Below are 25,553 nucleotides of genomic sequence, written 5' to 3' on the forward strand. Positions count from 1 at the left end.
AACTAGAGGAGTGGCATCTTATCTTTTGGTTGGGTCCGTTACAGCCCTCAGGACTCAACATTGAGTTCAACAACTGTAGATATATTTAAATATATGACCTTTCTTCTCCATCTTAAACCTACCTTCCATTGCAATCTCTTAAAATTCTCCCTTCCTTTGGTTCTGACTCTGCTTCCTCCCCTAACAGATGCTGCAAGAACTGCGGAGTTTTTCCGGCACCCTCTTCTTGTTACTGCGTAACAATCAGGGAATGATTTTTCCAGAATGAGCCGCTTGCTGCCCAAATCAACTGAAGCAACCAACGGCAGGAAATAAAAATCGTTAATATGATGAGTACTATTGGTCTCTTGGATTTGTGCACTTTTGACAAATATATTCCCCTTAAGCAGAGTACATTGTGTGCTACAAAATATTATCCAACAATTCTACGGTACCTGATTAACTGCAAAGGCACTTAGAAACAAAACAAACCGAATATCAAGACAAAGGCACAAATTTCTTAAGGAAAAAACAATTCACTTTGTAAGATGCCTCTGTTGCGTTTTCATTATTAGTCTTGGCAGGTTTGAAGTTGCACTAACGGAAGAAACCCACACGATGTGGAGATAACCCGATCAGGCCTTCAGCTAAAAGCATCATTTAGTGCACGCTGGTAAGAAAAACTTGAGGCACCACAGCAATCAAATAACGTTAACCGACAAATTCAAGATCTTGCTGCTGTCACATTGAGAACAAGCTAGTTTCTCAACTGAAGTCTTGCGATGCATATTCATTACAGCTAGATGAGTCGACTGATGTGTCGGAACTTGCATTTGCGCATTACATCTTTGATAAGTTTGAGGAGGTCCAGCAGCTGTGTGACCCTTTGCAAAGCAAAACTATTGGTGAAGAAATATTCCACTGCATTAACTTTATGAAAAGACAGCGGCCTGAATGGAGCGCTGGGGGTCAGCGTGTAACCGGTCTTCACCAACTGACTGCTATGCTCACTACCATTTTGCGCTCAATCAAGCATTGATTGGCAATAGGCAGGACTTCCATCACTCCCTGGAGGTAAGTCCCACCTGAGAGCTGTCAGCCAATCTAAGAGGCTGCTCTCAGACTACCAGTAAACCCACACTATAAGAGCCGCTTCATGTTTTAACAATGCTCAGGAAGAGAGCAATTTTGTTTTAAGTTGAAATTCAGCTGCACTGAGCTCTTTTCAGAAGATTCCACTTGGCAGAATGATCCACTCTTGATACTGTCAAAGCTGCAGCTTCCAAATAAATTCTCCTTGGGATGGAGACGACGATGAAATGCCTTAGACTGTCCCAGCGTTTATAAACCTGGTAAAGACAAAATACGTGCCGAATAGGATTTCGACAAGATTGTTGGAGCAGCATCATTACAGGTTTTTCATCCTCCTATGGCAGCCATCTTGGACATTCATCGATTTAGATGTTGTGGTTGCATTAAAACTCATGTTTTAATTAAATCCCCATTAATATTGCAATTCAGTTTGTGTGTCAAGTTAAACACAGCCAACTAATGCAGATCCCTCAGCAACAAGGATGACTTTTCAAGATCGTTACAATTGGATGTACATGGTAGAGAGGTTTCAATCCAAATTCCCTATATTCTCAACTGTCAATGTAGTACAAAATTTCCAAAAGGCTGATACTGTACAGTAAAGATTATGCTGACAGTCTGGTCCTAAGAGGACTTTAAAATCAGTGCTTGAGAAGACAATGGAAACTGACCTCTCCCCAGCCAGGTACATCCCAAAACGAACTCCAGATGATTTATATCTGTGTTTAAACAGGTTTCTGGGATGAAAGCAAAATGGACTTTGGATTCAGATATATCTATAGCGTTCCCTACCGGGAATACAGAGAAATTAGTTTAAAAATTGGATCTGAAAAACAGAATTGTGTTATGAGGTCGTTTGGTGTCGCACTAATGAGATTTTGAGATTGCATGTTAATTCTTTAACTATATAAAGATCACAACTTATTGCCATACCATGGTGCTGCGCCCATGGAGGTTCCTTCCTTCTGGACTTTAAGTCTATTACCATGTGACTCTATACATCATACCACGGGCTGTGTTATTCTCAAGTCCAAAGTTAACCTTTGCTCTGCTGAGCACCTATACATTATAATAGCTTGCAGGCACATACAAGAATGGTGAAGAAACAATAGACACCTCTTCCTCTTGCTGAAAACAAGTGTTTTAGATAAAGAGAGAAGCAAGAACTGCCGGAGAAAAGTACGATCTCTCTTGCTGGAGGCTAGTGCATTTTAGCAGAGACAGACAGCATCAGGAGTAAACAGTGTATTTGGTCAAACGTGCAGAAACAAATGTCATCTCCCTCTGAGGAGGAGCAAAAAGTCAGCTGCAGAGTTCTGCTAAAATCATCTAATAGCCATAACTTACCACCATCTACCGCTCATGAACAAGCCGAGGACTTTAGTATATTCTTTATCTGAACTCTGATCTGCATGGCATCTTTAATTTTCCTTTGTGTTTTACTGACCAAGAATCTTACTCTTCGAGCCAATAAAACCTGGTTTGATTTGCTGCTCATTAAAAAGTAAATACATTTGGACTGGAAAAGTGCAGATAGAGCTGTAGCACAAGATTGTCGTTTTTCAGCCATGCATCTGGTAGTAGATTTTCTTTTTAAAAATAATCACAATAGGTGTTTACCTTTTTCTGATCCTGCCCCTTCAGCCGAACGTCCGGTTTTCATGGACAGCAGCACCCTGGATATTGGGCAGAATCCACCCTAGTCGTACTCAAGAGGTAGTTGAGCTCGTCGTTGCAGATGGTGGGCTGCAGGATGTGGAGTATGCATGTGAGCTTGTCCTGGGTGACACTTCTTGACTGCTATTCTTGAGTACCTGATCATTAAGATCCAGGCACAGGCAAGTAGACGTGGGACTATTAGGAAGGGAGTTCCGGGATTTTGACCCAGTGACAGTGAAGGAACCCATAAACACGTTAAGACACAACCAGACATGGGGGCACTTTAACCCCTTATTTGGGAGGGAGGTGTGTGTCCTACATGCACCCAGCACCTACAGACATGGCTGTTGGGGACACACCCATGGATTGGTGTGGCAGCACCCGATTGGACTTTATCAATCAGGGTGATCAAAAATTGATCGATTGATTGGCAATGGCAAAAAGGGGCATGAAAACCAACGGGGTATAAAGGGTGCTGCGCAACTAAGAATCTCTCTGACCCCACGAACGGGTTACGACAACGGTGACCATCGCCAGCAACAACCAGCACAAGGAGAGCCACCACACCCGAGAAGGAAGGAAGACCAGAGCCACAGTGTCAGACCAGACCAAAGGACCAGACTACGCAGAAGACTACAACGAACAACGCACAGATAAAGGCCAATATCTGCCTGGGTACTTGCCAGTCACGCAAAAGGTAAGTCAAGATCTAGTATTGGACTTGAACTTTAGTATTTCTGTAACTTATTGTTGGTTGGGTGATTATTGATCATGTGTTTAAATAAATATTGTTGTGCTAACAAGAAGTCTACTCGCAATTCTTTGTCCAATGTATAAGGGTTAAAACAGACTATGCGGAAGGCACAACAAATTGGCACCCCAGGCGGGACATCAACAAGAAGTAACTTTGTTGCTCCGATATTGAATCCCACAGAACCTAATAGTCCTTGAGATTTAGCCTGAGCCTAAATTAAGACGACAAATGCCCCACGTGATGGTGAGGATTTCAAGTAATTAGAAGGGAATGAAAGGTCTATATTGAAGGATTATTTAAAACTCAGAGCCAACAGGTGTAAACTCCTTATTTGGACAAATTACTCCTTTCGGGAATTGTTATTGTGCATGTGTTGTTACTAACAAGGAGGATAGGGTAAACTCTGTAGGTTTACATTAGAATCCGGAGGGATTAGGATCGGAACATAGCCCAAAGCCGTACCCGCAGTCCGATCAACTCCTTACCCCTTGTCATCAAAAATATAGAATGGCAGGAAACAGCACAGAGACAGAGAAGTGACCCATATGGGAAACAAAAATCTGGGAATATATTAAGGGTGGCCCTAATGGGCAGAATTTTGTGCTAATACTGAGATGGAACGGGGATCCCTAGGACAGAAACATTGGGAGAAGCTGAATAAAGTTCAGGGAAAACGGTCAGTCAAATGTGAGAAAGCGACTGCCATTGTGATGCTTAGGACAGGTTCTAGGAACAGAAAAGGAATTAAACACAGTTCATAAGGAACTGGAGGAATCGAAGCAGGCACAGGAGGAAATCAAGAAACTAAAGGAACAGCAGCAGGAGAGGATAGAACAAATAAGAGCCGAAAGGAACAGAAAGGTAGATGAATTAAAGACAACCAACCAGGCAAATCTATTACATCTGGGCAATTTTCAAACCAAGTATGAGGGCCTACCAAGACGCCCAGCGCACGGTCTTGGCCAAAGGTGAAGCTGAGCGGGCGGTAACACGATTGGAAGCTAAGTGCACTGATCTGCAGGTGGTAATAAAAGCACTACATCAAGCCAGTAAAGAACAGAGACAGGCAACCCGCTGACCACTCCAAATGCCAGCGAGAAATTGAACGGCTGGAATCCCTATTATCAGTTCAAAACAAGATTTGTGTGTGCCTTTGGGACAGTAGAGGAAGAGGAGATAGAGGATGCAGATTGGGGAGAGTTGTACGATACACGAACCAAGGATTGGGGTCCACCACCATCTTTCCCAGGGGAATTCATACCCACCGCGCCCCCAGATTCACCTCCAGTACCCATGCACCCAGTGACAACTGAATGTCAGGTAGGAGTCTCAGGGCCCAGCTGTTACATACACGACCCCGTTCACAGTGGCACAATTGACTGAAATCACAAATAAAATCATAATCTTTGAGCCATCGGCTGACCTAGTTTCTTTGAGGATGTTAGCCAGCAAAAGATAATGCATGGGCTAGGTGAAAGGAAAGAAGTGAAACTGATAGTCATGTGCTTAAGTCTGTATGGTCTGCCCTGCCAGCCCCTCAAAATGTTGGGGAAGGTACCTTAAACGAGATCGAAGAAGCGATATTGACCGCGGTAGGGGATCCTGTAGATGGCTTAAATAAAATGTAGAAAGAGGGAAGGGGAACATCCGACTGCCTTTGCCAGTAGTTTCTGGATCCACTTCACAGGAGTGTATGGGGAATTAGATCGGGCTAGATTAAATGAGGTCGATTCATCCAAATGGGCAAGGACATTAGTCTCGCACACGAGAGGAAGGCAAGAAAGCCTGCACTAATTTTGACCCCGCAGAGACCACACACAATGAAGCATGGGTTCTCCGATGGTTAGCTCTAATCTGGGAACAGGATGTTCAGGGACCCCCGTCACGGTCAGAGAGGGAGGTGAGAATGCTTCCAATGAGGACTAGCCAGGGTCCAGTATGGAGAAACGAGGGTAGAGGGGATCCCAACACCAGAGGGGTACTGCTCCACCTTACGCAGCAGCCCCGGGGAGAGATAGAGGGACATGTTTCAATTGTGGGCAGCCAGAACACTTCGTCCAAGATTAGTAGGAGATCCTCACCACCATATACACGGTCTCCGAGACCACCAGGACACCAGCTCCTAGGTACAAGACACAGCACCGCCTAGCACCAATAGAAGGTCCCGGTCACCCCATGCATACTGTGAGCGCTAGCCCACCACTATATCCAACTGTCCCCGCCTATGATCGTGTCCGGCCTCCCCAACCCGGGTCTGTAGCACCAGGTGGAATAGCGTAGGGAGACCCCTAGTTAACGGCGAGGTAAGAGGCCACCTCGTAGAATTCATTTGGGATACCGGAGACTCCCGAACTTGGCCAACTACGGGCACAATTACACTCAGTGGATTCACAGGACACATGCAGGTGGGACGCATTACAGCCCCTGAACAGATTCACGTAGGCAACATGGCATGTGATCATGCGGTGGTGTCAGTTGACCTTCCCCCCCCCCCCCCCCCTCAAACGTTGAACACATCCTTGGGTCCGATTACATTTATTCGTGTAATCTTTCATTTGATCCCGCTAATCGTTGCATTTGGCAGATGGCTACAATTAGCAGAGCGCCAATCATTCCAGTTGGGACATATGCTAATAGGGTTAACATAATAGGGGAATTCTGGTTTGATCCCTTAACGATTAGTAGTGATCCGGCCATCAGGGAGGTGCTTCAAAGAAACAATGGGGTGTTTGCGCAGCATAAGCATGATTGTGGCCAGATACCCAGGGACGTGTTACTTGAAGGGCCGGACCTGAAGCTCATTGTTCAACCAGAGCAAGCAGAGAGTGAGCAATTCGAGTGAGGAGAGCTGAGGGTAAGAGAGTTTGACTTTTTACCTTACTTTTTCTTGTTTTTTTCCCCCCCAGTGCAGCAGGAAACAGGAAGTAGGCCGCGTTGAGGCCTGGGAAGGTTTTTTGCCCAATAAATTTGAACGGGGAGGAAACCCGAGACTCTACACGTGTAATGTCTCCCACTCTCCCCCCTCCTCTAACCTAAAAAAAAAGACTCTGAGTGAGAGCAGGTAAGCTTTTTTTTCCTCTCTCTTTTGTTCTTAGTAAGGGAAGTTAGCAGGGATGCAAGTGCAGACAGTGCAATGTTCCTCCTGGGGGATGTTTGGGGTGAGGGACACCATTAGTGTCCCGGCTGAGTACACCTGCAGGAAGTGCACCCAATTCTAGCTCCTTGAAGACCGTGTTAGGGATCTGGAGCTGGAACTGGATGAACTCAGGATCATTCGGGAGGCAGAGGCAGCTACAGGGAGGTAGCTACTCCTCGAAATGATGATACATGGGTGACAGCTAGAAGGGGTAAAAAACAGTCAGAGCAGCAATCCCCTGGACAACAAGTATTCCGTTTTGGATACTGTTGGGGGGGGGGGGGGGGGGGGGACTTAACAGGGGTAAGCCATGGGGTACAGGTCTCTGGCACAGAGTCTGTCCTTGTTGCTCAGAAGGAAAGGGGGGAGAGAAGTAGAGCATTAGTTATTGGGGACTCCATAGTTAGGGGGACAGATAGGAGATTCTGTGGGAGCGAGAGGGACTCGCGGTTGGTGTGTTGCCTCCCAGGTGCCAGGGTCCATGATGTCTCGGATCGTGTTTTCGGGATCCTTCAGGGGGAGGGGGACCAGCCCCAAGTCGTGGTTCACATAGGCAGGAAAACGGATGGGGATATAAGGCAGAAAATCAGGGAGTTAGGGTGGAAGCTTAGGGCTAGAACAAACAGTTATCTCTGGTTTGTTACCTGTGCCACGTGATAGTGAGGAGAGAAATAGGGAGAGAGAGAAGTTGAACACGTGGCTACAAGGATGGTGCAGGAGGGAGGGTTTCAGATACCTGGATAATTGGGGCTCATTCTGGGGTAGGTGGGACCTCTACAAATGGGATGGTCCACACCTGAACCAGAGGGGTACCAATATCCTGGGGGGTAAATTTGCTAATGCTCTTCCAGAGAGTTTAAACTAATTCAGCAGGGGGGTGGGAACCTGAATTGTAGCTTCAGTGTAGAGGAGGTTGAGAGTAGTCAGGTCATGGATAAGGTTTCAAGGTCGCAGGAGTGTACTGGCAGGCAGGAAGATGGTAGGAGCATCCGGAATAAGATGGGTGAACTTGCAGCATGGGTTGGTACCTGGAACTTCGATGTTCTGGCCATCTCGGAGACATGTATAGAGCAGGGACAGGAATGGTTGTTGCAGGTTCCAGGGTTTAGATGTTTCAGTAAGAGCAGGGAAGGTGGTAAAAGAGGTGGAGGTGTGGCATTGTTAGTCCACACTCTCTCTCACACACACTCTCTCTCACACACACACACTCTCACACTCTAAAGGTGGTAGAAAGGATGTTTGATGAGCACTCGTCTACTGAGGTAGTATGGGCTGAGGTTAGAAACAGGAAAGCAGAGGTCACACTGTTGGGAGTTTTCTATAGGCCTCCGAAAAGTTCCAGAGATGTAGAGGAAAGGATTGCAAAGATGATTCTGGATAGGAGCGAAAGTAGTCCAACGCCAGCATCTCCACATCAGGAGCGAAAGTAACAGGGTAGTTGTTATGGGGGACTTTAACTTTACAAATGTAAGGGACTGAGAAAAATGGGGATTTGTGGGGAAGACATTTACAAGTGTTCTTTGTCCCTTGTGGGTTTCAGTGTCCTGTTTGCTGAACAGGATGCTGTTTGTTGAATGATGTGGGCTGGGCCAATCGGATTGCTCTGGGGGCGAGAAACAAAAAAGGGGCCAGGGAGTGTGCAGAGAGGGATAGCCACGTTTTGAAGAGGAGCTTTTCCCAGGCAGTGAAAATTCGGTTTGGAGTGAGTAGCAACCAGGCGTTCTCCTGCCTGTTCTTTTCATTACTGCCGAGGAGGACAGCATTCAGCGCACTGGACCTACGTTGCTGCACGGATAGCTCGAGGCACCTCTGCCTCCTGCGGCATCATCTTCCACACGTGTCTCTCTTCTGGACTGTGTGTGTGTCGTGAGTAATTGGTGGGGACTATACAATCCAACTGGAACAGTATCTACAAGTGTGTTACTGAGGACGAGGTTCCCCATGTGTGCACCAACGGATGGGCCCCAACGGTTATAGATCTTGGTGATGTTTTGAACATTTTTTTTTAGGGTTGAAACTGGTGGGAAGATCTTCGATTTGGGATTCTTATATTTGTTATTAAATTTATTTTTGTTATTCCGATTACAGTACTGACATTTATGGGTAAACAGGAAATTAGCCAAATCAACATCAACCGCTAGGAATTCGGGATCCTGTTGATTGAATATTTAAATAGTAGCCCCATATAGTGGTCAGCAGGGGGTTACACAAATATTGACTGGAAAAGCTATAGTTCGAGTACTTTAGAAGGATCAGTTTTTGTCCAATGTGTGCAGGAGGGTTTCCTGACACAGTATGTAGATAGGCCAACAAGAGGCCACACTAGGTGTTAGATTTGGAGGTAGGTGAGCACTTTGGTGATAATGACCACAATTCGGCTAAGTTTACTTTAGCGATGGAAAGGGATAGGTATATACCGAAGGGCAGGAGTTATAGCTGGGGGAAAGAAATTATGATGCGATTAGGCGAGATTTAGGATTCATAGGTTGGGGAAGGAAACTGCAGGGGATGGGCACAATTGAAATGTGGAGCTTGTTCAAGGAACAGCTACTGCGTGTCCTTGATAAGTATGTACCTGTCAGGCAGGGAGGAAGTGGTCGAGCGAGGGAACTGTGGTTTACTAAAGAAGTTGAATCTCTTGTGAAGGGGAAGAAGGAGACTTATGTAAAGATGAGACGTGAAGGCTCAGTTAGGGCGCTTGAGAGTTACAAGTTAGCCAGGAAGGACCTAAAGAGAGAGTTAAGAGCTAGGAGGGGACATGAGGATTCTTTGGCAGGTAGAATCAAGGAAAACCCTAAAGCTTTCTATAGGTATGTCAGGAATAAAATAATGACTAGGGTAAGATTAGGGCCAGTCAAGGACAGTAGTGGGAAGTTGTGCGTGGAGTCTGAAGAGATAGGAGAGGCGCTAAATGAATATTTTTCATCAGTATTCACACAGGAAAAAGACAATGTTGTTGAGGAGAATACTGAAATACAGGCTATTGGACTAGACGGGATTGAGGTTAATAAGGAGGAGGTGTTAGCAATTCTGGAAAGTGTGAAAATAGATAAGTCCCCTGGGCTAGATGGGATTTATCCTAGGATTCTCTGGGAGGCTAGGGAGGAGATTGCAGAGCCTTTGGCTTTGATCTTTATGTCGTCATTGTCTACAGGAATAGTGCCAGAAGACTGGAGGATAGCAAATGTTGTCCCCTTGTTCAAGAAGGGGAGTAGGGACAACCCTGGTAATTATAGACCAGTGAGCCTTACTTCTGTTGTGGGCAAAGTTTTGGAAAGGATTATAAGAGATAGGATTTATAATCATCTAGAAAGGAATAATTTGATTAGGGATAGTCAGCACGGTTTTGTGAAGGGTAGGTCGTGCCTCACAAACCTTATTGAGTTCTTTGAGAAGGTGACCAAAGAGGTGGATGAGGGTAAAGCAGTTGATGTGGTGTATATGGATTTCAGTAAAGCGTTTGATAAGGTTCCCCATGGTAAGCTATTGCAGAAAATACAGACGCATGAGATTGAGGGTGATTTAGCGGTTTGGATCAGGAATTGGCTGGCTGTAAGAAGACAGAGGGTGGTGGTTGATGGGAAATGTTCATCCTGGAGTTCAGTTACTCGTGGTGTACCGCAAGGATCTGTTTTGGGGCCACTGCTGTTTGTCATTTTTATAAATGACCTGGATGAGGGCATAGAAGGATAGGTTAGTAAATTTGCGGATGACACTAAAGTCAGTGGAGTTGTGGACAGTGCGGAAGGATGTTGCAGGTTACAGAGGGATATAGATAAGCTGCAGAGCTGAGCTGAGAGGTGGCAAATGGAGTTTAATGCGGAAAAGTGTGAGGTGATTCACTTTGGAAGGAGTAACAGGAATGCTAAGATACTTGGTAGTGTGGATGAGCAGAGAGATCTTGGTGTCCATGTGCATAGATTCCTGAAAGTTGGCACCCAGGTTGATAGGGTTGTTAAGAAGGCGTACAGAGTGTTAGCTTTTATTGGTAGAGGGATTGGGTTTCAGAGCCAGGAGGTCATGTTGCAGCTGTACAAAACTCTGGTGCGGCCGCACTTGGGAGTATTCCATACAATTCTGGTCGCCGCATTATAGGAAGGATGTGGAAGCATTGGAAAGGGTGCAGAGGAGATTTACCAGGATGTTGCCGGTTATGGTGGGAAGGTCTTATGAAGAAAGGCTGAGGGACTTGAGGTTGTTTTCGTTAGAGAGAAGGTTAAGAGGTGACTTAATAGAGGCATGCAAGATGATCAGAGGATTAGATAGGGTGGATAGTGAGAGCCTTTTTCCTCGGATGCTGATGGCTAGCGCGAGGGGACATAGCTTTAAATTGAGGTGATAGATATAGGACAGATGTCAGAGGTAGGTCCTTCACTCATAAGCGCGTGGAATGCCCTGCCTGCAGCAGTAGTGGACTCGCCAACATTAAGGGCATTTAAATGGTCATTGGGTAAACATATGGATGATATTGGAATAGTGTAGGTTAGTTGGGCTTTAGATTGGTTTCACTGGTCGGCACAACATCGAGGGTTGAAGGGCCTGTACTGCGCTGTAATGTTCTATGTTCTAAACCAGAGACACAATACGGTTTCCCCCGACAGACAGAGGGGGAGGTGGCCATAGTAATTGATGGTGTTGAGACAGGTGTCATCCACAAACAATGCATCGATATGGCCTGTGAAAAAGGCAGATGGATCATGGAGGTTAATGATCAATCAGCAATTAAATAAGGTTACCCCACTCACGGCTCCCACTGTAGCCACAAACCCCGTCACCATGTGAGACAGGGAGCCCAGGCAAAGTTTTTCACGGTACTGGATATCAGTAACGGTTTCTGGTCAATCCCTTTAAATCTGTCTTGCCAGTACAAGTTCGCCTTCACCTTCCAGGGACAGCAATACACTTGGACTTGCCTACCACAGGGTTTCCATAATTCCCTGTCCATCTTCCACAGGCGACGACTGGCTACCAGACTAGAAAAGTTTTCCCAACCCGAGTGCTTGGTCCAATATGTAGATGATTTATTGTTACAGACTAACACCAAAGAGGAGCATATAACATTGCTGGATGAATTACTCGCACTGCTCCACTCATTAGGCGGCAAAGTCAACCCGAAAAAGACCCAAGCTTTGTAACCCAAGGTTATATACCTAGGTAGTGATTACCCATGGAAAGAGGGAGATCGGACAAAAAAAGTATAGACTCCATAGTGCACCTCCCACTGCCCCGAGATGCGAGTGCCCTCTCATCTTTCCTAGGTCTAGTAGGGTACTGTCGGAACCATATAGACGGCTTCGCCACCAAAGGAGCCCCACTGTCCAAATTGCTAAAGAAAAACGCAACATGGAAGTGGACTGCGCAGCACACAGCTGCAGTAACCGATTTAAAGCGCGCCCTCGCCACAGCACCAGCCTTACTAGTCCCCGACCCAGATCTACCATGCGCCTTAGAGGTTGTAGCCACTGACCAATGTGGCAGAATTATTACAAGACAGACATGGTAGACCGCATGAGTATCAGGTTATAGCCACAAAGGACCCCACAGGTCAGTTTATCCCGAAACAACAGGAGACATGATCAGGGACAAAACAGGGTAATCACTTAATGGACAGACTCAGCCATGACAATTCATGTAGACGGTTCATCCACCATAGAGGATGGGACCAGAATCACAAGATGTGGAATGTCAGCAGGGACAGCCACTAATAGAACTCACTCTCAAACTACCAGCCATTTGAGTGCTCAAGCTGCCGAACTAGCAGCAGTCGCATACGTAGTGAGTCACCCAGACCTATTTCCAACCCCCACCAACATACACTCCGATAGCATGTACGTGCACAACAGCCTGACTGAGTTCCTACCATTATGGAAAGCCAGAGGCTTCGTCTCTGCAGACGGAAAGCCCCTACCGTCAGCCCCCTTAGAATACGTTCTGCAGGCCACTGAAGGGCATACATATGGAATTATTAAAGTTAGAAGCCACCACAGGACCTCCCCACCTGGCAACTGTAAGGCAGATGCATTAGCTAAGGCCGGTGCCCGTACAGGACAGTTTTGGCAGCCACCTGTAGGAGAGCAAGTAAACGCTGTGGCCATCTGCCAAACTAACAGCCGACCCGGTCCAAGCGCAGCGCACTGATAGTTCCCTAAAACAATTTTTAGAAGGAGTCTACCCAGCCCTATATGAGAAATGGAAGGACAAAATACAGATTCAAGATGGTTTGATATTAAAGGCAGGCACATACGTAGTCCCTACCCAGGACAGAAATCAGCTCATCTACCAGTACCATGACAGACATGGCCATCAGGGCATAGAGACAACAATCGAGCAATTAAAAGAATTATGTTGGTGGCCCGAACTGCACGATGACGTCGCCCATTATATCGACAATTGTTTAATTTGTGCCCAGAACAACCCCGATAGGTATGTCTAAAAAGCAAAGCTAAGGCACACATGCCTAGTAGAAGGCCCCTGGACCAACCTCCAAATTGATTATATTGGCCCACTACTGCCATGTAGGACTGGATTTAAATACGTCCTGGTAATAATAGACACTTTCACCAAATGGGTTGAGGCATTCCCCACTAGATCCAACACAGCTAAGGTAAGGCCACCGCAAAGATATTAGCCCAGCAGGTGTTTACACGATGGGGTTTTCCCCGCAGCACAGAGTCCGACCAAGGGACACATTTCACCAGGCGGATGATGCATAATATTCCACAATCCAGTGGAATCGCAGAGTGCATGAACCAAACTCTAAAAGGGATCATTAGGAAGACGGTGCAGCAAAACAACACAACATGGGATTACTTCCCTTTGCCCTCATGATGGTACTACAACACCGTTTCCAGTTCTACTGGGTTCACCCCCCACACATTAATGACTGGCCAACCTATGAGGGGAATTGAATATTTATTGGGGTTTGATTTAACTGAGCCTGCTATTACAGCGCTCACCCACGAGAAAGCCGTCCAGCAAATAACTGAAAACATTAAAGCAGCCCAGTTAGCCGCAGTTGTCCGATTAGGAGTTAAAAAACTGAGCAAGGCATATTTCGATGAATGGGTAAGCCACGTACAATATACAGTTGGCCAGCAGGTAATGATTTCCCTCTACAGCCCCAATCCTTTATGTCCCCAAGCTATGCTGGCCTGCACACCGTCACCGACAAAATAAACTCCTCAGTGTATAAGGTCCTGACCACCAACGGGAAAACCGGTTGGTTCTACGTCCATCAACTGAAAGCTTACGGGACTCACAATGATCGTTTCTACCATCTCACATTGGAGATAGGGGAGGATGACACTAGGAGAATGGCCTCACCCAGGAAACGTATTTCCTCAGACACCTTCTCATCCACTTTCGGGTTCAGACCAGACCCTTACCCTTACCACACTACAACCCAGAGCCTCATCCACACCTGAAGTGCCCCTAGGGGTTGCTGATCAACTCAGACATAATGGAGACTTGCGCACTCTAGAAGACTGGCGCGGCTCACTAGATATCGGCCCTCGCAGCATTATGGATTCCCCCATAAACCTTACTAGCCCCAGACCCAACAGTGAGGCCCTGACTAAACGACACCGGGTTATTGATGGAGACACCCAATGCTGCATCCCCCACCTGGGTAAGGGACCGGATAGATTGATTAGAATGGGAGCTGAGGATAAAGGACCCCCGAAGCTAGATCCAAACACAGATCCCACAGTGCAGTCCAACCAACAGACACTGGTATGGAGGCCAGGTGAGGAGGTAATGATGGAGTTCCATGAGACAAATGATTCAGAGGATGAGTCTCTGTTGAGCAATTTGTTAGTTAACGGAAATGCTGATTGAAGGAATCTAAGGTGTTCCAAATGATGAAATTCAGCCTACAATGCAGACAATGCAAGGTACAAGAATCTCTGATGGAAACACCCACTTAAAATCCCTCAACCTGCAGGTCCACCATGACAGACAGACAGAATGTCCACAGTTAAGTACAACCATCTCATTCCCATATCTGTATACTACTAGTACAATTAACCAGGTTATCTACACAGTCCGAAGCCGTGCTCTTTGGTCATCTTTCTTCAATTAAGACAAATCATGAAGACAACTGTGCCAAACTTTAAAATCTAGGCACACCTCGATGCGTTCTGCCTTCAAACTCCAAGACACTCATGGAACGGACACCTCTTCAGGTCATTACTGACCGACTGTTCGAATCCCTAGGGCTAATGGTGACTGCTGCTAGAATAAAACAGGCCGCCTTGATTTTGCTGGCCAGTTTAAACAAACTCATTTCCGACCACTCTACGACTCTTCCATTTATCGGTCTGAACAAAAATTTGCTCGGCAGTGGTTCACAATTAGAATGTTTTAAAGAACTACAACCCGCAAGCAACAATCGATATATCCAGGTCCTCCTGACCACACTGTCGATAGTGTTGAAAAAAAAAAGTGGGGGGCATGGACAGTTTAAATACATGTATATACATCAGATATTAGACGCGATAACAGCAGAAATTACATTAATCTCCTCAGTACAACGACGGACGACGACAAAAGATGCAACCTACGATCTAACTCATTGGACTCATCATCGGGATACAGAAGGATATAGATAGGCTGGAAATTTGGGCAAAGAAATGGCAGATGGAGTTCAATCCTGATAAATGCGAAGTGATGCATTTTGGTGGGAATAATGTAGGGAGGAGCTACACGATAAATGGAAGAACCATAAAGGGTGTAGAGACGCAGAGGGACCTGGGTGTGCAAGTCCACAGATCTTTGAAGGTGGCGTCACAGGTGGAGAAGGTGGTGAAGAAGGCATATGGCATGCTTGCCTTTATAGGACGGGGCATAAGAGTATAAAAGTTGGGGTCTGATGTTGCAGATGTATAGAACGTTGGTTCGGCCGCATTTGGAATACTGCGTCCAGTTCTGGTTGCCACACTACCAGAAGGACGTGGAGGCTTTGGAGAGAGTACAGAGGAGGTTTACCAGGATGTTGCCTGGTATGGAGGGGCTTGGTTATGAGGAGAGATTGGGGAAACTGGGGTTGTTCTCCTTGGAAAGACGGAGGATGAGGGGAGACTTAATAGAGGTGTATAAAATTATGAAAGGCATAGATAGGGTGAACGGTGGGAAGCTTTTCCCCGGGTCGGTGGTGACGTTCACGAGGGGTCATAGGTTCAAGGTGAAGGGGGGGAGGTTTAACACAGATATCAGAAGGACATATTTTACACAGAGGGTCGTGGGGGCCTGGAATGTGTTGCCGGGCAAGGTGGTGGAAGCGGACACACTGGGAATGTTTAAGACTTATCTAGACAGCTATATGAACGGAGTGGGAATGGAGGGATACAAAAGAGTGGTCTAGTTTGGACCAGGGAGCGGCGCGGGCTAATTGTTCTTTGTTTCTCGTTTCAAGGCTTCATTCTATGATCATCTTGCTGGTGCCAGTACAGAGCGAGACTGCGGATAGTTGGGAACTTGTCTCGGGGGCAGGGAATTCAGATGGTGTTCGTAAAGCAGAAGTGGAAATGAATAGGGTTGGGAAGCATTTTCTGATCAGGGCCAGTGTGATCTCCTGGACTCGTTTCAATTGCCTCAGGGGGTCGGAGAGGAATTTCCCAGATTATGTTTCCCCCATATTGGCCCTGGGGTTTTCACTCTGGGTTTTCGCCTCTCCCTGGAGATCACATGGTCTGGAATGGGGGGGGGTGGGGGTGAGTTAATAGGTTATGAACAAAGCATCGTAGCTGTGAGGGACAGCTCGGTGGATAGGATATTAGGATGTAGATAGGCTGGAAAATTGGGCGGGGATCCTGGATTCAGGATTTAATCCTGGACCGGGGAGCGGCGCGGGCTTGGAGGGCCGAAGGGCCTGTTCCTGTGCTGTATTGTTCTTTGTTCTTTGAGCATGCAGGACATTCCAAGCAAGATGAACTTTTGGTATTCCGGTTATTTATTGTTTGCCCCACCTGACGCAGGGGAATGTGAGGATGGTGTGTTATGGTTGCATCCTGATAAGAGTATAATGTTTGGGTGCAACAACCAGCGGCTGATATACAAAAAACCAAATGGCAGTTCAGCTGAATGTTATCAGAGTGTCACGGTGGCAGGGGATTGATGGGGTTTTCAAATAAGGGGTGTCCCGAAATTGGATGTTTGGCCAACAGCCCAGAAAAAGGATTAGAGCTCAGACAGCGGTGTTTGCCTTGTATGAAATAAGCCGAAGCCAACCCCAAAACCATCCTACTTGATTTGTCCTGAAGCCACCCCCGGACCACAGAACAGATTGATACTGAAACACACAGGGAAAACCCTGTACGACAACATCCTCCACGAATTCGTACCTGTGGTGGTGGATATAGCTAGGACCCAACTGCTAGAGTGGTGCTCTCCCCAATCTGAGAGGTTATACCTCCACCTGACTCAGACTGTTAGGACGGAAGATAGGAATGGACGAAAGACAAGAAAGACCCAAGAAAGAGTTAGTCAATGACATGGCCTCAGCTTACGGGGCAGAGGTAGCAACCATCAATGCCCTTGGTTTAGCCGACCTGGACAATAAACTTAGGATTCTGACCCAACAGGTTAAACAGACACTAAGTTCCATCAATGAGGACAATCAGCAAGATGCTGAAGGGGAGCTGACTGGGAACGCAGCCACATGGTCACTGTATCAGAAGGACACGCCAATACAATCAAATTATCAAGAGGACGATGACCAACAACAGAACCTGACTTTATGTAGTGCATGTGGACAGTGGATGATAGAGCAGCTAAGGGAAAACCTAGAGCAGGTACGCAGTGGACAGGTTCCGTCTTGGATTAGTGACGAACAGATGGAACACCTGTTTACGGGTAAGAAACACCGGGTTATCTGGCTGCCAGATGTGACAGTTGACCAAAGTCTGGTTCAATGACGACTACAAAGTGACTCCAGGGAAAGCCCTGGGAATGATATTAGGGCTCCCCATAATCACTGACGACCGGGTCGGACTGAGGATCTTTGAAGTGGAAAATATAGGGACTATCCATAAGGATATCTGGATAGGGTACAACGGCACTTTACCGTAAGCAGTGGAGAAAGAAGGGAGACTCATAGGCACTACTCTGGACAGATGTCAGCAAACTGATGAAATAATCACATGCCCATATCCAGTTTACTTAAATGAGCATGCACTGTGTGGCTTCAGAACAAACACCAGCCTAAATTGCTCAGTAGAAGCTCGTAACCTGGACACAGACATAACTCGGGTGGCTTACAAGGGAGCAGGGAAATATTGTTTCAGGGAGGTGGTGAGACTGTATCAGTATGGTGTGCGACATTACTAACACTACATTCTGCATCAAATCAGATACACCAGCCAGGGTAGGTCTCATTCAACTAATAGACATTCACAAGAGAGGGTAGATTTAAACGCCACTGACAAGCTCCGACAGACTCTAGGGGAATACCATAGAAATATGACACAAGCCTAAACCTCTACCGGAGGAATTGAACCAGATTCGGATAAAATTGGCTACAGCCCACAGAACCTTCACCAAAGTAATACAGCAGACCCAAGGAGAAAAGGTGAATTAAAGAAAGTAAAGTTACCTCATGGTGGAATGATCTTTGGAACTGGGGCTCAAACATCCAAATCCACCCATTCATCTGGTCCGAAGTACGTTTGCTCAAGGAAGGGATCATTCAGGCCAGCACCAGCCCCTGGAGGGCGCAGGTGGTCGTAGTTAAATCAGAGGAGAAACACCGCATGGTGATCGACTATAGCCAGACCGTAAACAGGTATACGCAACTAGATGCATACCCTCTTCCCCGCATCTCTGACATGGTCAACCGCATCGCACACTAAAAGGTTTTCTCCACGATTGCTTGAAAATCGGCATACCACCAGCTCCCTATCCGCTCGGAGGATCGCCCATATACTGCCTTTGAGGCGGATGGTCGCCTCTACCAGTTCCTCCGAGTCCCTTTTGGTGTTACCAATGGGGTCTCAGTTTTCCAGCGGGCCATGGATCAAATGGTGGACCAGCAGGGGCTACGGGCCACCTTTCCGTATCTGGATAATGTCACCATCTGCGACCATGACCTGCAGGACCATGATGCCAACTTACAAAAATTCCTCCGTACTGCCACTCTCCTAAATTTGACTATAATGAGGCGAAGTGTGTCTTTCGGACACGGCGCCTCGCTATCCTTGGGTACGTGGTGGAAAATGGTGTCCTTGGTCCCGATCCAGCCTGTATGTGATAACCTTATGCAGCTTCCCCTCCCTACTACTCTCAAAGCACTGAGGAGATGCCTGGGCTTCTTCTCCTACTATGCCCAGTGGGTTCCCCATTACGCGGATAAAGCCCATCCGCTTCTCAAATCAACCTCTTTTCCCCTGGCGGAGGAGAGCCCGTCTGACCTTCGACAACATCAAAGCAGACATCATGAAGGCCGCGATGCATGCTGTGGATGAATCCATCCCATTCCAAGTGGAAAGTGATGCGTCTGACTTTGCCCTAGCCGCCACCCTTAACCAAAGGGGCCGGCCGGTGGCCTTTTTCTCCTGGACTCTACAAGGCCCTGAGATTCGACACTCCTCGGTTGAGGAGGCCCAGGCCATCGTGTAAGCCATGTAGTGCCGGCACTGGCACCATTACCTTGCGGGCCAACGGTTCACTTTACTTACGAACCAGGACCTGTTCAACACCAGGCAGAGGGGCAAGATCAAAAATGATAAGATCTTGCGGTGGATGATTGAGCTCTCCACCTATAGATATGATATCATGTACCGGCCTGGGAAACTCAATGAGCCCCCAGACGCCCTGTCCTGTGGAACATGTCCCAGCGCCCAACTGATTCAGCTACAGTCTCCATAATGATGTCACCCGGGTGTCACCAGATTTGTCCACTTTGTCAAAGCCCGTAACCTGCCCTACTCCCTCGTGGAAGTCCAGTCAGTTACCAGGCAATGCAGGGTCTGCGCAGAGTGCAAACCGCAGTTCTATCGGCAAGGTAGGGCGCACCTTATGAAGGCCACTCGCGCGTTTGAGCGCCTTAGCATTGAATTTAAAGGCCCCCTCCCTTCCTCTAACAGCAGTATTTATTTTCTGAATGTCATTGACGAGTATTTGCGTTTCCCTTTTGCCTTCCCCTGCCCGGACATGACCTCGGCCACGGTGATTTGGACCCTGAACACGCTCTTCACCCTGTTTGGTTTTCCATCCTATATTCATAGCGACTGTGGGTCCTCATTCATGAGCGACAAGCTGAGGCAGTACCTGCTCGCCAAAGGCATTGCCTCCAGCCGCACCACTAGCTATAACCCCAGGGGTAATGGTCAAGTAGAGCGGGAGAACGCAACTGTAGCACTACAGTCTAGGGGCCTTCCAGTCAGCCGTTGGCAAGATGTCCTCCCGGATGCACTACATTCAATTAGGTCACTCGGGTACAACGACAAATACGACCCCTCACGAGCGGATGTTCACTTTCCCCAGAAAGTCCTCCTCGGGTACCTCGCTCTCAGCTTGGCTGATGTACCCTGGGCCCTTTCTGCTTCGGAAGCATGTCCAGACCCATAAGGCAGACCCCTTGGTCGAGTGGGTCCAATTGCTACATGCTAATTCTCAATACGCTTATGTGGCGTACCCTGATGGGTGGGAGGATACAGTCTCTGTCCGTGACTTGGCACCCGCAGGTGCCCGAGGCCACCACGTCCCTCCGCCCCACTGTCCCAGTCGCTTGTGTTGCGCGCTCAGAGACCGCTACACCCCTCCCCCCTTCAGTCCCAGTCTCCTATATTGTGAGCCCACTATGTCCCTTCACCCCCCCAGCCCCAGTTCCCTCTGTTCTCCATACACCACCAGGGCCACAGCTCACTTCTCTCACCCCTATGTACAGCTCGCTTGAGTCGCCGGTGCCGTGGCCACGCAGTACCCGACTACTGGACGGGACGAGGGATGGTTCCGCCTCACACCATCTGGTGCCTCCTCTCGACGATCAGTGCCTGGAGCCTGAGCTGACACTGCTCCCTGCTTGGACGACTCTGCAACCTGCACTACGACGATCGCGACGGCGGATCAAGCCACCAGATTGTCTGAACTTGTGACATCGTTTCCGCTTCACCCCGTTTTTTTTTAAAGGAGGGGTGAATGTGGTGGACTACAGTTGCGCCTTTGTCCTGTCTGGACCACCGTTGTGTTTGTCATGCCTGGACACATCCCCTGCCGGCTCCTCCCCTTGTCACCTAGTATAAAGGTGGCTGTTTCCTCCCCCGTTGTTCAGTTCGGGTCGGTTCTCTGTTGGGATGTGCTCCTAGTTCTGTAATGAATAAAAGCCTACAGTTGTATTGGCACACAAGTAGTCTTTTGCCTAATTGATAGCGCTTCAGATGTATTACTGTACATGCCAATTCCTGGGCCTTGCTTGACTGAGTGACTGGGGAATTCCTGATAGATATTGGTCCTGAGTTTGTGATCCATCACGCTTTGCGTTCAGGATCAACAGGAGGGACTGTGTTCAAACGGGCCACCTAAAATGGCATTTATAAAGCACTCTGGGACAATTGGGCAAGTATTAAAACAGCAGGCTGCAGCCTAAAAGACAGAGATAAACAGGCTGCAGCTCAGACAACTGAATACACAGGATATGAGCCTTCTCCAGGACAAAGGGGACTTTCTGGTCAAACTGGGTTGTGGCACTGTGGTGAACCATCGTTGGTTACCACTGTGGGGTTATTCCAATGTTACTGTTGGGTTAGGGTGTTGCCACTGTGGGGGTTGTTATAATGTTGTTGGGTTAGGGTGTTTACACTGTGGGATTAATATACCTGTGGTGGATGTTGTTATGGCACATCCCGGTCGGGCCCCGCCTCCTGGGGAGAGGTATAAGACCCTCTGCTCAGGCGGGACCCCTCCAGTCTGGATTGGTGTACTCGTGTTAGATAGTTCCATTGTTTGTCAATAAAAGTCTTCAATCGCTGAAGCCTTGTACCTCGTGCTTGATTGTCGCGCATCAGGCACCTTAACCCCTTATTTGTGAGGTGTGTGTCCTACATGCACCCAACACCGACAGACATGGCCATTGGGTACACACCCAGAGATTGGTGTGGTAGCACCCGATTGGACTTTATCGATCAGGGTGATCAAGTCCTGATCGATTGATTGACAATGGCCAAAAGGGGCGTGAAAACCAACAAGGTATAAAGGGTGCTGCGCAACCAAGAATCTCTCTTTCTCACCCCACGAACGAGCTACGACAACGGTGACCATTGCCGGCAACAACCAGCTCAAGGACAGCCACCAACGTGAGAAGAAAGACCAGAGCCAGAGTGTCAGACTAGACCACACAGAGGACTACAGAGACCAGCGCACAGATAAAGGCCAATATCTGCCTGGGTACTTGCCAGTCACGCAAAAGTTAAGTCAAAGGTCTAGTATTGGACTTGAACTTTAGTACTTCTGTAAGATAACTTATTGTTGGTTGGGTGGGTGATTATTGATTGTGTGTTTAAATAAATATTGTTGTACCAATACGAAGTCTACTTGCAATTCTTTGTCCATCATATAAGGGTTAAAACAGCTGCAGGCACAACAGAGGAAATCACGAACTGTGTCATGTGCATGAGATTTGACTGTTTACAAACCAATTAAATTATTCAACCAACCATCAACACATTTGAATATTATAGTAATGTAGCTGATGGTTTAATGATAATGCTATTTTGAACACACTAATTAATGTCATAGGTCAATACTTGCAGAAACCTTGTTGTGGGCAGGAGGAAACTGAGCAATGTTGGTTTCTCACCAAGAGGAACAAGGACATATGATGAAATGGGCACATCACACCTGGACAGTTGCTTCCAACACACACCATCCCAACTTGGAAATACATGTGGTCATGATTTAGACTGGTCTAATTTTCTACTGGCATGGCACAGAGGCCAGCAGGCAATGGAGAAAAACATCGGGGTCCAATTGGTGGAGACCACAGAGCAGGAAAACACTTGTTTGTCCCAGCTGAGAGGTAGTGGTGCTGAGAGCAATTCGGACAGATCTCCTAATTGTCTGGTCTGAAGCTTTTTGCCATTAGCGAAGCAGCAACTAGATTCCCGACTGGTCCGACAGCCTGAGGCAACAGTAAAGTTGCTGACCTTACACATCGGGCGTGAGTCTCCGAAGCCTTCAGTGAGGACCGAGGCAACAGGACAAAACTCCACAGGCTGCCTCCACCCCTGCTGTGAATGTCGGAAGACCGCATAGAATCACCAAATTGACAAGTGGCTGCATGGGTGAACAGTCACTGTATTATCTGCAATTATATTGATTGACACTAATTAGTATCTCGTGTTGCCTTGCCTTTCAGCATTATTATATAGGCATTCTGAGCACCCCCCCACCGCCCCAGACAACATTCACTGCCCAGTCCACCAATACCACCACATCCTCCCCTCCCAGCTCCCTCTGCCACCTGTTACAGCAGCAACAACAATCCATCCCAAGAAGGCATTTTAGGATGCAAGTGTGACCAGGGTAATTCTCATCAATTTCCATTAGATCACCAATCTAATTGGTTGTCTCCAGATTAGAAAGGTGAAATCTGCCTGAACAGAGGCACAGGGAAACAGCTCAATATAACAAGAAAAAATCACCATTAAGGGAGATGGAAAGGGCAGTAAGTCCAAGCAGCAGCTGGGGGCAAAAATTTTTCTATAAGGAGAAGCCCAATGTGTGGTGAACCATAGATGGTTACCACTATGAGTACTGAACCATAGATGGTCAGCACTATGGGTACTTGTAGATATGTTACTGTTGTCACTGTTGGGCTGTTCTACCTGTTGATATTGTTCTGTGGTACACTCCAGTTGGCTCCGCCTACCTGGAGGAGTATAAAGGTCACTGCACTGCCTGGTGACCCTTTAGTCTGGGATTGTATTGTATATAGTATGCTCCATTCTTGTTAGTAATAAAAGCTTTTATTTCCCGGGTACGATCCAGCCTCCCGAGTGATTTAATCGCGCATCACAATGCAGCCTGTAGCTTCTCTGACCCAATGAGAGAAAAATAATGAAAAGACTCTAAAAAGAGGGCAGCCCTCCAGCAGCTATAGAAGGAAATTGTAGAACTGTCAAAAATAGGTGAAATTTGACTGCTGTATAATGTTACAAAGTCTGCCTCATTTTGTAACTAATATTGCTGTCTGATCAGAAAATGATAAGAGCAAATCAGAGTTGAGCAAATGAATGACGCCAGTTGTTCTTTAGTTAAGCAAGAGTGTTGGACATGCCAAGGTGAGACAAGGCACCCCTGGAAAGCAAGCATGCTGGGCATGCCTGCACCCCCAAAGCAGCACCCAGGCAGAATGAGCAAGCCTCAGTGGATCACCAAGAGACCAGCAAGCAGTTATACACTGCAAATGATGGCAATGTTTCTTGTAATTAATTTTCAAAACATTTGAATAGTATTGTTGATTTCAGATCAGGGTAATGACTTGCCTCCATCACTAATGACTTGTTGTTCATCCGGCTGTTATGGAGGGAAATTGGGTTTGGATGCAACCGCACCCCCCCCCCCCCCCCCCAAAAACTGGCTGGAATCTGACTCACAGTCATTCCATCCTGAAGCCCGAACACACTTAAGGGTTGGCTAACTTAGTGAAATGTGAGACTTCTGCCCCTCACTGGAGAAGAAGTTCCACACTCGGGTGCTGCTGGCCAATTGGACACTTCTAGAAATGCAACCAAGCCAGGACAGACTAATGGAGCCGGAATGAGTTAAGTCTAAGTATTGGGAGGGGAGAATTCAGTCAGCTTGCGGAGTGGGGGGGTTTTGGTGGCTATGTTACTGTCTGCCCGTCAAATCATTACCTAGCTTTTAAGTCTACTCTTTCTAGAGGCGAGAGAAATAATTCTCTAACAATTCTATGTCCTAAGCGCAACCATTTTCAGCTGCTTCATCAATTATCTTCCTTCTATCATATCAGAAGTGGCGATGTTCACTGAAGACTGCACAATGTTCATTATCATTCGCGACTCCTCAGAGGCTGAAGAAGTCCATGTCCTAATGCAGCAAGACCTGGACAATATCCAAGCTTAGACTGGCAAATGGCAATTAACACTTGCGACACACAAATACTAGGCAATGACCATCTGCAACAGGAGATAATCTAACCATTGCCCCTTGACATTAAATGGCAAGATCACCACCCTGGGTGTTACTACTGACTGGAAAATTAACTGGACTTAGTGACTACAAGAACAGATCTGACGCTAGGAATCCTGTGGCAAGTAACTCACTGTCTGACTCACCAATGCCTGTCTACCATGTACAAGACACAAGTCACGAGTGTAATGGAATACTCTCCACTTGCCTGGATGAGTTCAGCTCCAACAACACTCAAGAAGCTTCACACCATCCAGGACAAAGCAGCCCGCTTGATTGTTACTTGTTCCACAAACATTCACTCTTTCCTCCACTGATGCACAGCGGAAATAGAGTGTACCATCTTCAAAGTGAGTTGTGACTCAAGAGTTGGTGTAAAAAGGGTTGTGGTGTTCCAAAGATCGTCTAACTTAGGCGCCAAAAAGTGCACTATGCTAAATGTAGCCAAACCCCACTGCCTCAATTTTTAACTCCATTGGAAATTACATTTATGAGACATACAGGGGATGGATAGAGTGAAGCACTGAGACCATCAGATGCGCATCTCAAGCAGAAGTGGAGATTTAACATCTTCTGATTGGAGAAGCCAACTTCTGTGCAGCAAGAATTGAAATAAACATAGTTAATAAGTCTCCGACCTTAAGAAACGACGAGATCAGTGCACTCTAAACGTACACTTGGCACCAAGCACCTTGTACGTATGTGCTTTTGGCATGAATTCATTTGGAAGTAAGCTTCTTTAACTTGCGAACAAGACAAGAGGACTGAGAACATGAATCATTTTGTGAC

General features: G+C 47.0%; 1 pseudogene; it reads left to right on the forward strand.

The window, feature by feature from the left end:
* The first annotated feature begins 17,065 nt into the window (after positions 1-17,065).
* Positions 17,066-24,698, forward strand: LOC144491849 (uncharacterized; annotated as a pseudogene).
* The last annotated feature ends 855 nt before the right edge of the window (positions 24,699-25,553 follow it).

Source organism: Mustelus asterias, chromosome 3 (assembly GCF_964213995.1).
Source record: "Mustelus asterias chromosome 3, sMusAst1.hap1.1, whole genome shotgun sequence".
Taxonomy (NCBI): domain Eukaryota; kingdom Metazoa; phylum Chordata; class Chondrichthyes; order Carcharhiniformes; family Triakidae; genus Mustelus; species Mustelus asterias.